At 46.3% G+C, this 11,145-nt stretch overlaps 1 long non-coding RNA gene across 1 annotated transcript in view; it reads left to right on the top strand.

The window, feature by feature from the left end:
- Positions 1–11,145, top strand: part of LOC129533765 (uncharacterized) — a 53,735-nt gene continuing 42,590 nt past the window's right edge. The window contains exon 1 of the long non-coding RNA XR_008680134.2: positions 1–119. This is a non-coding gene — a long non-coding RNA (uncharacterized lncRNA). The remainder of the gene's footprint in view (positions 120–11,145) is intronic.

Here is an 11,145-nt window from a genome sequence, read left to right as displayed (position 1 = left end):
CAGCTTCCTAAGCATTAAAGAAAGGAAGTGGCCCCACTGAGCAAATTCCTTGAAAATGAAAACACAAGTCGAAGTTGTGAGAAGCTGCAGAGTCACAAGGTACCCGCCTCTTCTCAAAGGTAAGCCATTCACAAGGTGGGCCTCAGCCGCAGGTGTGTCTCTTTCCCTTGCCTCCATCTCATCTGCAATGAGAGGAGGGTTCCAACCCACCCTGTGCGCAGAATCTGCTGCTGCCCTGGCAGCCTCTGGTGGGTATGTAGGGTGAGCTCAAGAAAGTGTTGCTATGTGGGGTTTGGGGTGCAGGTCATGTGAGCACTCTTGCACGTGACCTCCAGGTGTCGTACATGGATTACATGGCCTCTTGCAGCAGATGCACATGGAGACAGTTCATCCACAGACCCAGCTTTAGTTTATGTCCCTCCCCCCTTACTAACTCTGACTGGGGGCAAACTAATTATTCTCCGAGCCCCATATCCTTGTCTGCAATAACAGCGTCAGCAATGCCAACCTCACATAGTAAGAACAGTTGTGAAACATACATCAGTCCCTCATCGTTCTACCTGGAGACACTGCAACACTGATACTCGTAAATGAAGACACTACTTGACATCACACATACTTGCAGCCTTTGTTCCCCAGAAGGTTCCAGTACATGGTGATCTCACCCTCCAGTTGGGCCCTGATATCCAGCTGCTCCTGGTACTCCTGGCTCTGCCACTCTAGGTCAGCCTAACTCTTGGACAGCTGCTCTTCTACACTGCTGATGAGGCTCTGCAGCTGGGCCAGCTCCATGCCATAGTGGTCCTCAGCTTCACACAGGGAGTGCTACAGACAGTCCTTCTGTAATACCAAGGAAAGGGAGAAGCAAGCTAAAATTCGTGGATCTCTGCCCTCAGCCTCTTAAGATTGTGACAACCCAAGACTGTGCCAGGTCCAGGAGCAATCTAACTCCCTTTGGCTGTCTTTAGCCAGAAGAACCAATGCTGTGTTACTTGTCTTCACAGTAGACCTTTAAGATCAGAGCCCCCTCACCTGAGTTAATGTTGATTCACTCACCATCAACATCTGCAAGAAAGTGCCTCCAAAGGAGATGAAACCAAGTTTAAGCTGACTCCCTGGTTGGTATCTAAGTGAGGCCTGTACTGACCCCAAGGAACTGCTCGTGGGCAGTGGGAACCAAGCTGGGGCTCCCATACATGCAGAGGGACTCACCAGCGTGTGCTGAGCCTGAAGCTCCACCTCCAGGGTGTTCACCGAGCATCTCAGCTCCAGGATCTCCAAATGACAGCACTGCAGCTCCTAGAGCAGGACATGACCTGCAGGCTGATGCCTTCAGACTGGAGCACAGAGAGACACAATTACCTCCCTGCACAGGTGGATGCCGAGTCCTCCCTACTCTGCAGCCTCCCTTCATCTGGGCTTGGAACCACTGCTCCACATCCTGGCAGCTGGTCTCCACCACGGCCTCATACTGGCCCCACATCTCCTCTGACTGCTCAGGTCCACAGTGGGCTCAGTCCCCAACTCAATCCGGAGCTTGTCCTCTGCACTCCTCAGAGTGCAGGCTTCCTATGTACACAAGAAGAGCAGACTCTGCATTCATTCAGCCCTCCACCAAATGTCTTGCCCACCTGAAGCACAGCGTGGTGACTGCTCAGGCACAGCACCCCAGGGGAGCAGCAGAGCCACCCCAGCAGCCCCCTTGTCAGCATCTCTCTCCATGTCTGAAATGATCTAATAATTATCTCTATTTTTACTTTATCACAAAGAGTGACACCCATGCAGAGTTGCCTCTGTTTCAATCATTATCTGGGGAAAAAAAAAACTTTTTTGAGATATGGCAGCACAAAAGAAAGAAAAGAGCATCGGCCTGGCACAGTGGCTGACCCCTGTAATCCCAGAACTTTGGAAGGCCGAGGCAGGTGGATCACCTGAGGTCAGGAGTTCAAGACCAGCGTGGCCAACATAAGTGAAACCCTGTCTCTACTAAAAATACAAAAAAATTAGCTGGGCGTGGTGGCAGGTGCCTGTAATCCCAGCTAGTTCAGAAGGCTGAGGCAAGAGAATTGCCCAGGAGGCGGAGGTTGCAGTGAGCCGAGATGGCGCCATTGCACTGCAGCCTGGGTGACAAAAGCGAAACTCTGTCAAAAAAGAGAGAGAGAGAGAGAGAAAAGGAAGGGAAGGGAGAGAGAAAGAGAGAGAGAGAAATAAAGAAAGAAGAAGAGAAAGAAAGAAAGAAAGAAAGAAAGAAAGAAAGAAAGAAAGAAAGAAAGAGAAAGAAAGAAAGAAAGAAAGAAAGAAAGAAAGAAAGAAAGAAAGAAAGAAAGAAAGAAAGAAAAGAAAAAAGGAAAGAAAAGCACATCAAAGAAACATGAATTCTAATCCTGGCTCTACCAATTGACAGTGTGACTTGGGGCAGTCACTTCCTTTCTCTGAACTTCCACGTCCTCATCTGTAAAATGGCCCCTTTGTGAGTCCAAAAGCCCCTGACATCTAATCCCTCTCTGAGTCCTTGAATCTATCATTTGAATCATTTCCCACAGATAGGAAGAGACAGGGCTCTAGAATATTTTCTCCACATCTTTTCTATATCTATTGCTGTTTCTTCTCTCTGAGCCTCAGTTTCCTCACCCCTAAAATGAGAGAGTTGGACTGCAGATCCCTGTATGGTCTTTGCCAGCTCTGCTTTTACAAGATTTTGGGACCATGGGTCTTTAATCCAGGGCAGGGGAAAGGTCAGCCAAAGGGGAGAAGACTCTGCCTGGAGGGGAACAGCGCCCAAGTGCAAACCCAAGGAATGGATCTGTCGCTCTTCCTGGTCAACTCCCTGAAATTGGCCTCAGCCATTTCTTAGTTGCTTCTACCTGCTCACGGTTATTTTTTGAACACAGAAACTCCTCCCTTAGGGACTCTTACTGCACCTCCAGCTCTCCCTGGCGCAGACCCACATCACCCAGGAGCCTGTGCAGGCTGTTTATGTTGGTCTCCACTCATTGGCTGGGCCCAGGCAACTCTGACACTTGTCTAAACAGTGGCAGATAAGCATCCAAGCCAGTGGCCTGTCTCTCAGCATGCCTCTCCATTTGTTCTTCTCAGGCCAGAGGCACTTGTACATCTGCTTTGATTGGGGGGATGTTTCTATACTAAATAAAATATGAAAATACTTATTGATCTTTCACTATCCACCAGATACTTTAGTGCACAATGAAAGACAGCAATTTGACAGAGCAGGAGCATCGCCATCTTGGACAAACACCACCATTTTAAGTTTCCCTTGATCAAAAAAAAAATAGCCTAAATACAGCCCCAAAATATCAGTCTAATAGCTAATGTCAGCATAAACAGAAATATTCCAACCCTAAGATAACCCCCCTCCAACCAGAAACATGCCAACCCCAAGATAGCTTCCCCTCTAACCAAAGACATTCCAACCCCACGATAAATTTTCCCTCACATAGAAATATTCCAAACCTACGATAAGCTCCTAGCTTCCTAAACCCTTAAATATCCTTAGTCTGTAAGAGAGAACACTCCTAACTGAAATCAGCCAGAAGCCCCTCTCAGGTTTATTCTCCAAAATAAACCTGTCTTTGACTGTTGAGCCACTTTTCATGTTTCTTTCTTCTTTCTTTAACTCTTACACAATTAATACTACATGCTTAGGTAGAATGTGGTTTGGGTCTCAATGCCATCCTATGCCAGGTGTACCTTTGAGCAAGTTTCTTTCTCTGAGCCTCAACATCCTCATCTGTAAAATGAGGGTAACAATTCTTAGCTCACGAGGTTGTTGTGAAGATGGAATAAACTACATTCAGCACTTTGGTGTAGTCTTAAACATTGTGAACACTCACGAATGCCACTGTGACTGTTGAGACCCAACCCTGCCCTTCAGGAGCTGACTTAATTCTTGATTAGGGCTCGATCTTAATCAAACACATCTTAAATTACCCCTAAAACTCTTTGGGACTGAATCTTCTTATTAATACTTCTTAGGTCAGTGGAAACATTTCCTTGGAGGGATTCTTTTCAAAGGCTGCCCCTCCTTTGCTTCCTCCACAGAGACCTGTACCTGACATGAAAGAGATGGACAGAGTACCAGGGAGCAGCAATTCCCAGCTCCTGTCAGACTCTCTCTATCCTAAAGTTGTCACAGCTATTTTCATATTGTGCACCTGGACAGCCAACCAAGAATTCCCTACCCTCCTGGGTAAGATCTGAGAATAGAAACACCATGCTTCACAAGGATGCTCTCCATGGAATTCTCCCCAGGCCCTAAAACGAATGAAAAAAAATGTGATCTGAGCCACATGGGGACGTTTCCATCTTTCCTTATGGTGGATTTTTAAGCATGAAGTATCCAAGGGTTTGCTCCCATCTGTAACGAAACTGGCTGAGCTCTGGGATACAGATGGGGTTTCACTTCTCACTCTACTGTGGGCTCCATTGGTCAGGTCTGGGCAGCAGTGAGGGGGTTGAAGGGATAGCCCCTTGGACTGAAACCCAGCTCTGCACAGCCAAGACATGCTTCTGGTTCACTCACTCTCCCTTTTTCTCCTCATCCACTTCCTCAAAGGCACCGACACAGTGGTTAAGTGGACCTGTGTCATGCAGCTTGGCAGTTTACCAGCTCTGAGACTTTAGGCATAGCTTCTAACCCCCTTGAAGCTTAAAATCTTCCCATCTGTAAAATGGAAAACGTGATTCTATCTGCTTCATCAAATCCTTGTAAGGATTAAATGCAACCAAGCATATATGTTTAGCAAAGCTTCTGACATCTAGTGAGCTCTTAATAAAGGTGCTCTATTCTTTTTAGATAAAATAGAAATAATAATATCCACCTTAGAGGATTGTTGAAATTGTTCAAAGAAAAAAGGTATGTGAAAATTCCCAGTTCAGGTTTCACATTCAGTAGAATCAAGGATGATTTCAGAAATATTATAACCACTGTTGGCAGCAATCTAAAAGGAGATGTGGAAACGGCCACAGAGACAGACTGCTACACCCCAGCTGAATATCAGCACTTAATGGAAAATACTAAATAAATGTGATTAATTTTTTAAAAATGAAGTTAGGTTGTTCATCCTTTCCACCATCTTGTACAGAACAGGAACTCCAAAACAAATAGAAAGATGAGAATGCCACAAGAGATGTTCAGATATGCGGCTGTGGGTTATTCCATGGAAGGCAAAACCCATCCCAGGGGGATTAGCTTCTAGAGAGGATTCCAGGAGGTGGGGAATGTCACCTGGGTTTTGAAGCCCAGCTAGAATTTGGCCATGCAAAGATGAGAAAGAAAGCACTACACATGTGAACAAACATTTTGTGAGTGACAACGCAGTTTGGCAGAAGCATAGGGCAAGTGACAAAGCAGTTTGATAGAAGCACAGGATGTTTGCAGAAGATTAGAAAGAGGTAAGCTACAAAAAAAAGTGAGGCTGAGAACATGGCAGCCTTGAATGCCAGGCTAAAGAGCTGAGGCTTCATTTTGTAGGCAGCGTCTGCTCCCCAGCACCCAGCAATGCAATCACTCATTGCTGGTGCTCAATAACTAGTGAGTGAATGGTGGCATGTCCTTAAATAAGGCAGGATCTGGATTGTGAAGAAATAAATCCATATCCCACTCACAGTCCTCTCATTGCAGTCATCAGCAATGATGCTTGTTGAATGGAACTGGTTGTAGAACCAAGTGGTTGGGCCCTTGACATCACAGTTTATTTCTGGCACCTTCAATCCATCTTTATGAACATTCATGGACTGTCATCCCCCCAGGCAACCCCTCCAATTCTCCCATCACCAATCCTCAGCCCTCTCTTTCCATGCCACTGACGCCAGAGCTCAAGGTCTCATCTTACTTTTTGATGGAGCTCCTTAATGGTCTCAAAGTGTGAGCAGTAATTGGAGCATATGTCAGGGCACTGCCGTTTGCTCCACTCCTGGCTCTCAGCACCACCCCTGCTTCTCATTCTCCTGCTCCAACTGCTGCAACTTCTGCAAGCAGTTGGCCAGGCACTCACTTAAGAACTGCATGATCCCCTTCCCACTGCTGCTGAGGATGTCTTCACTGAACCAGCCACAGGTGCCCATGCTGGCAGGGATGTTCCTGGTCCCTGGCGGAGGACAGGCAGAGTGACTGCTGGCAGGGCCAGGCTGGACTGACTGTGAGCCACAGGTTCTAAGGAGATGGCTACTAGGTTGGTGACTCTCTTACAGGTGGGCCCCAGTCTTAATACTGGGATCTACAGACATTGGGTACAGAGTTTCTAGAGTGGCTGCTGGCCACAGCCTGTCTGGAGCAAGAAGGCTTCAAATGGCTCTTGCCAAAGCTTGAGGAGCAGGGATTTCTGCTTTAACTAGAAGCCATGGTCCTAGAAAGTTGAGTTGCAGATTGGTGACAAGGGCCAGGGGCTCAGGTGTGAGTGTTTCCTCGCCCAGAGCTTTTATTCACCTGCCATAGGAGCAGATGTGATACACAAGCTTTCCCCCAATGAATCTTCATTTGTTCTGCCATCAGAACAACCCATCAGCAGTTATTCAGTCCTCAGAAGTAGCTCCCCACTTTGTGAAAGAAAGGGCTGACTTTGGACTTCTTGTTACTGCCTTCTGTTGTGAAAAGAAATGTTAAATGTTTTCTCTTTAGAGATGCCCCATTGAAAAGTTAGACTTTGTTCCTTGAGTGACTATCTGGCCTCTCTCTAGGAATGGCATTGGCTCTAAGATGAATCGTCCTCTCCACTGACCTTCAATACCCAAAAAAGTAAAATTCTCTGATAAGAGCCTCAGGAATCCCTCAAGAGCAATAGAGCAAAGACTGCTAAGTTATTAGAACCAAAGAAAACTTCCAAGTACTAATTCAACCTTTCATGCTTCAGAGACTAGAGAAGGACCGTGAGCTCCCCAGGGATGCCAAGCAAGTCAGATACAGAGCCAGGACTGGTCCCAGGGCCCCTAGCACATTCTCTTTCCTCTGCACCAAGATGGACAAGCTTTTTCTGTTAAAAAGACAGATGCTAAATATTTTAGGCTTTGCACTGCAACGACTTAGCTCTGCCATTGTAGCACAAAGCAGACATAGACAACAGGGAAATGAATGGGTGTGGCTATGCTCCAATAAAACTTGATTTACCAAAACAAGTAGCAGCGGGGTTTGACCTGTGAGCTGTAGTTGCCATCCCTGTTTCACACAGCACAGTGAATGGGGCTTAAAAATTGGATCCCTTAAGCATGTGGGAGACCTTCAGTCTGCTCTGGAGCCAGAGGGCTGGGCAGAGGGAGGGCACCTGGGAACGGATGGTGAACTCCAGGACTGGACACCGAGCCTCAGACACCAGGGCCTTCACTCTACCAGGGCATTTACACCAAGACTGGAAGTTCATCCAATGCTCTTAGAGCAAAGCAAAGCTACCCATATGTTGTTGTTGCTGCTGCTGCTGCTGCTGTTGTTGTTTCTGAAACTTGGGCTTCAGAATGGCTCCAAAATATGACTCAGCTGCCATTGTAATTGGGGAAAGTCAGAAGAGAAGAGAAATTTGTTGCCAAAGCATGTTTTCTTTACTCAACATTCATCAGGCACCTACAATATGCCAGGCATCATGACAGGCATTTTTATATGTACTATATCCCAACAACTCTGTGAAAAAGGTAGAATTACTCCCATTTCTAAAGGGGAGAAGACTGAGATGCTTAGAGATTAAGAGTTCTGCCAAAATCACACAGCACATTAGCAGCAGAACTGGGGGTCTAGCCCAGTTTTTCCGAAGCCAAAGGCACTGATCTTCTCCATTAATCCAAGATGCTCATTGGTGACTTTGTTTACATATTATGATTAAGGGACACTGCTATTTAAATATAAATTTGTCTTGATCAGTTGGGCAAAAAGATAGACATCAAATGATCTTAGGAACTTTCTGTTTAGCCGAATTGATATCATTGCATTCAAGTGTTACATTTTATGAAATACAGGCTGGGTACAGTGGCTCACACCTGTAATCCCAGCAGTTTGGAAGGCCAAGGTGGGTGAATCACCTGAGGTCAAGAGTTCAAGACCAGCCTGGCCAACATGGTGAAACCCCATTTCTACTAAAAATACAAAAATTAGCCGGGCGTGGTGACATGTGCCTGTGGTCCTAGCTACTCAGGAGGCTGAGGCACAAGAATCACTTGAACCCAGGAGGCAGAGGTTGCAGTGAGCTAAGATCATGCCACTGCACTCCAGCCTGGGCTACAGGGCGAGACTCTCTCTCCAAAAGAAAAAAAAATTATGAAATACAAAAAGAATATTGTTTTATTATTAATGATTTTCCTGGTTATACCCTGGAAGAGGCATATTCTTTTTTTGATCACTCTCTAAAAGGTTTCCTAATATAGTGGTGAAGAAAGATTCAGTCAGTGCAATTCAGAGTCCACACACAGCCCCAACTCCCAGATGCCAAACCCAACTCCTGGATCTTTCGGGAAGCTGTCGCCCTCTGGCCAGTCTTCCTTGAATGGCAGTTCTGCCCATGGGCCCTCACTCTCACCCCCAGAAGAGGGTGCTTTGCACTAGGGCAGTGAGCAGCAGGGGTGAGGCCCAAACTCTTGAATAGCCTTGGGGAAAGTGGTGTCCTTAAAAAGCACACCCTTTTCTTTTCCAATCCCGCTCAGAGAGGATCCCTGATACCTGTGAGGGTTTCTCCAAAACATCAAATATGACAGAGGTTTTATGACTTGACCAGGGTCCTGCCTACATTTCCCTATAAACTCTTCCCCTATAAAGAGTTAATTAGATGCAAATGCTTTGATATGAGGAGAGAGTTCCTCTGAGAATCTCCATGAGTGGTACACTGAGTCCAGTTCCCAGGAGATCCCGGTGCTGGTGGGGGATAAATATCTCCCAAAGTCTATGCCCACGGCTTCTTCATCCATCAAATAAGAGACAGGCTAGGCAGGAGGGTAGCTCGTGACACCTCTGGCTTGAAGTACCATCCAGACACAGAAGATGATGGGCCTCACTTCTAGCAGAGGAGGGTACTCCTGGCCCTGGGCTGTGGGGCTTAGTTTCATATAAAAAGCTTTAACAGTCATCTTGGGAGTCAGACAGGTCTTGGCAAGTGGGAGAGACACACAGGTGTGGGAATGGGGACCGAGTTGGACTGAAACAATATGCACTGGGGAAACGGAGACTCTGGAAGTCCCCAGGGGGTCCAGGGTCCAGGACTTCTGGCCCACAACTCCTGTGCAATCATTCCTGCTGAGGCTCTGGGCTGCAGCTCAAGGTCTTTGCTCTTACTGAGCCCAGTGCTCAAAGAAGGAGGAGATGCTGAGTCTGGTAGTTGCTAGCGATGCTTTTTAAGAGAACTGTATTCCCAGGAAGAAGTTTCAGCTTCTCAGAGAAAATGTCTCCCTTCTTTGGGAAATGAAAGAAAAGGAAAGGGGAAATATGTATTAGCCTGAAATAATAATAAACCTAGGGTGCTTGGAGAAAGCATAAAGTGCTTGGAGAGACCTAAGAGTCTTGGCGTCAAAACCCTTGGCTTCAATTCCCACCTATTGGTTGTGTCTGTGAGCACATCTATCCACCTCCCTGGGTCTGAGATGACTCTTCTGTAAAACTGGGAAAGCTGAGCCAGATCATCTGGAAGGCTCCTTCTAGTTCTGACAGTCTAAGACAGCTCTGTCCAGTAGAACTTTCTGCAGTGTTGGAAATAGTCCATGTCTGTGTTGTCTTATTTACTACCACTTAGCCACGTGTGACGAGTGCAACTCAGTGCAATTCAGTATATGAAACATTCATATACTGAATGTTTCAGTACATGCAGCCACATGTCGTTATGAACTACCATATTGGACAGAACAGGTCTAGGATTATAGAACCAAAGGTTTGGTCTGTTCTGCGTGTTGTTTGTCAAGCTGAGCACATTCCAGAAAAGTTTTGCACCGGGGTTGAAATTAAAGATTGCTGGTTTGCACGCAGTTATGAGAAAATTCAATTAGCCAGAACCCCTCTCTTTTGGCATTTCAGCTCCTTGAAATTTTACCCACCCATCAACCAGGAACCACAGCTTGCTGAGCAGTATGTTCATGTCCCTGCTGTCAGGCTAATGACCTTGTCTGCCAGGGATGCCTGCAGGATCATGTCTGGAGAGCAGCCTGCAGGCAGCTTCAGGATCCAATCCATTTTTCATCATTTCTTGGCAAGGCCAGAGGGAGGATACTTAATAGAAACATCATCTCAGCTCATTAGGGAAGAACTGTGTGTTTGGAGGGTGAAGTTCAGAAAGATGTTCAAGATTCCTGTCCCCAGCTCTCTCCTCTTTACCTGCCATGGCCAATCCATTGCCAAGTCAGGTCCATCACAGTGTCTCTTAGATTGATTCCTTATTTTTCCATGATCCCTGACATTGTCTTACCTGAGACCCTGTTAGCTTCTTCCACAGCCTATCCCCTCCTCTTAGCTATCCTGTCTGTGTTACTTGGTGAGACTTTCTAAGATGCCACTCAAGTCATGTCATCTTTGGGCTCAAATCCTGCAGCAGCCCTCCCACTGCCTTCAGGATAGAGTCCAGAATCCAGGCTCTTTGTGGGGTACCCAAGGCCCCCCTACTCTCTGATGCCTTTCTACCATTTGAGCTTCATCCCCATCAGCCTCTCACAGGAACTCACTGCTCCAGCCAGCAAGACCCCTTGAGGCCTTCCAAGCATGACCCCCTGCTCTCCTGAAGATCCCCACACACTTACTTGCCTATCTGGTGCCCTGTAGACCTTCTATTCAACCTCCAAGACCTATTTCAAATGCCACCAGCTACAAGAAGCCTTTCAGATCCTCTCAGCTTAAGACTCTCTCCCAATCTTGACTAGTGTTTACTCTTTCTGGGTAGGAATTTGGCAGTTAGAATGGTTAAAATAACACTGCTGTGAAGCTAGACTTGGGTTTAAGTCTTTGTCCTTGCATGTAACCTTCAACAACTAACTTGACCACTCTATGCCTCCATTTCCATGTCTAAAATGGATACTATGTGTACCTTACAAGGTGGTCATGAAAACTGCATAAGTTAATTTATGTAATATGCTCCACACAGTACTCGGTGCATTATAAGTGCTCAAGAATTAGTAACCATTGCCATTATTACTATTATTACTGTTACTATTATATGGCCCTTATGAAGAAAG

Source organism: Gorilla gorilla, chromosome 4 (assembly GCF_029281585.2).
Source record: "Gorilla gorilla gorilla isolate KB3781 chromosome 4, NHGRI_mGorGor1-v2.1_pri, whole genome shotgun sequence".
Lineage (NCBI taxonomy): Eukaryota > Metazoa > Chordata > Mammalia > Primates > Hominidae > Gorilla > Gorilla gorilla.
This window is presented reverse-complemented; position numbering and strand designations above follow the sequence as displayed.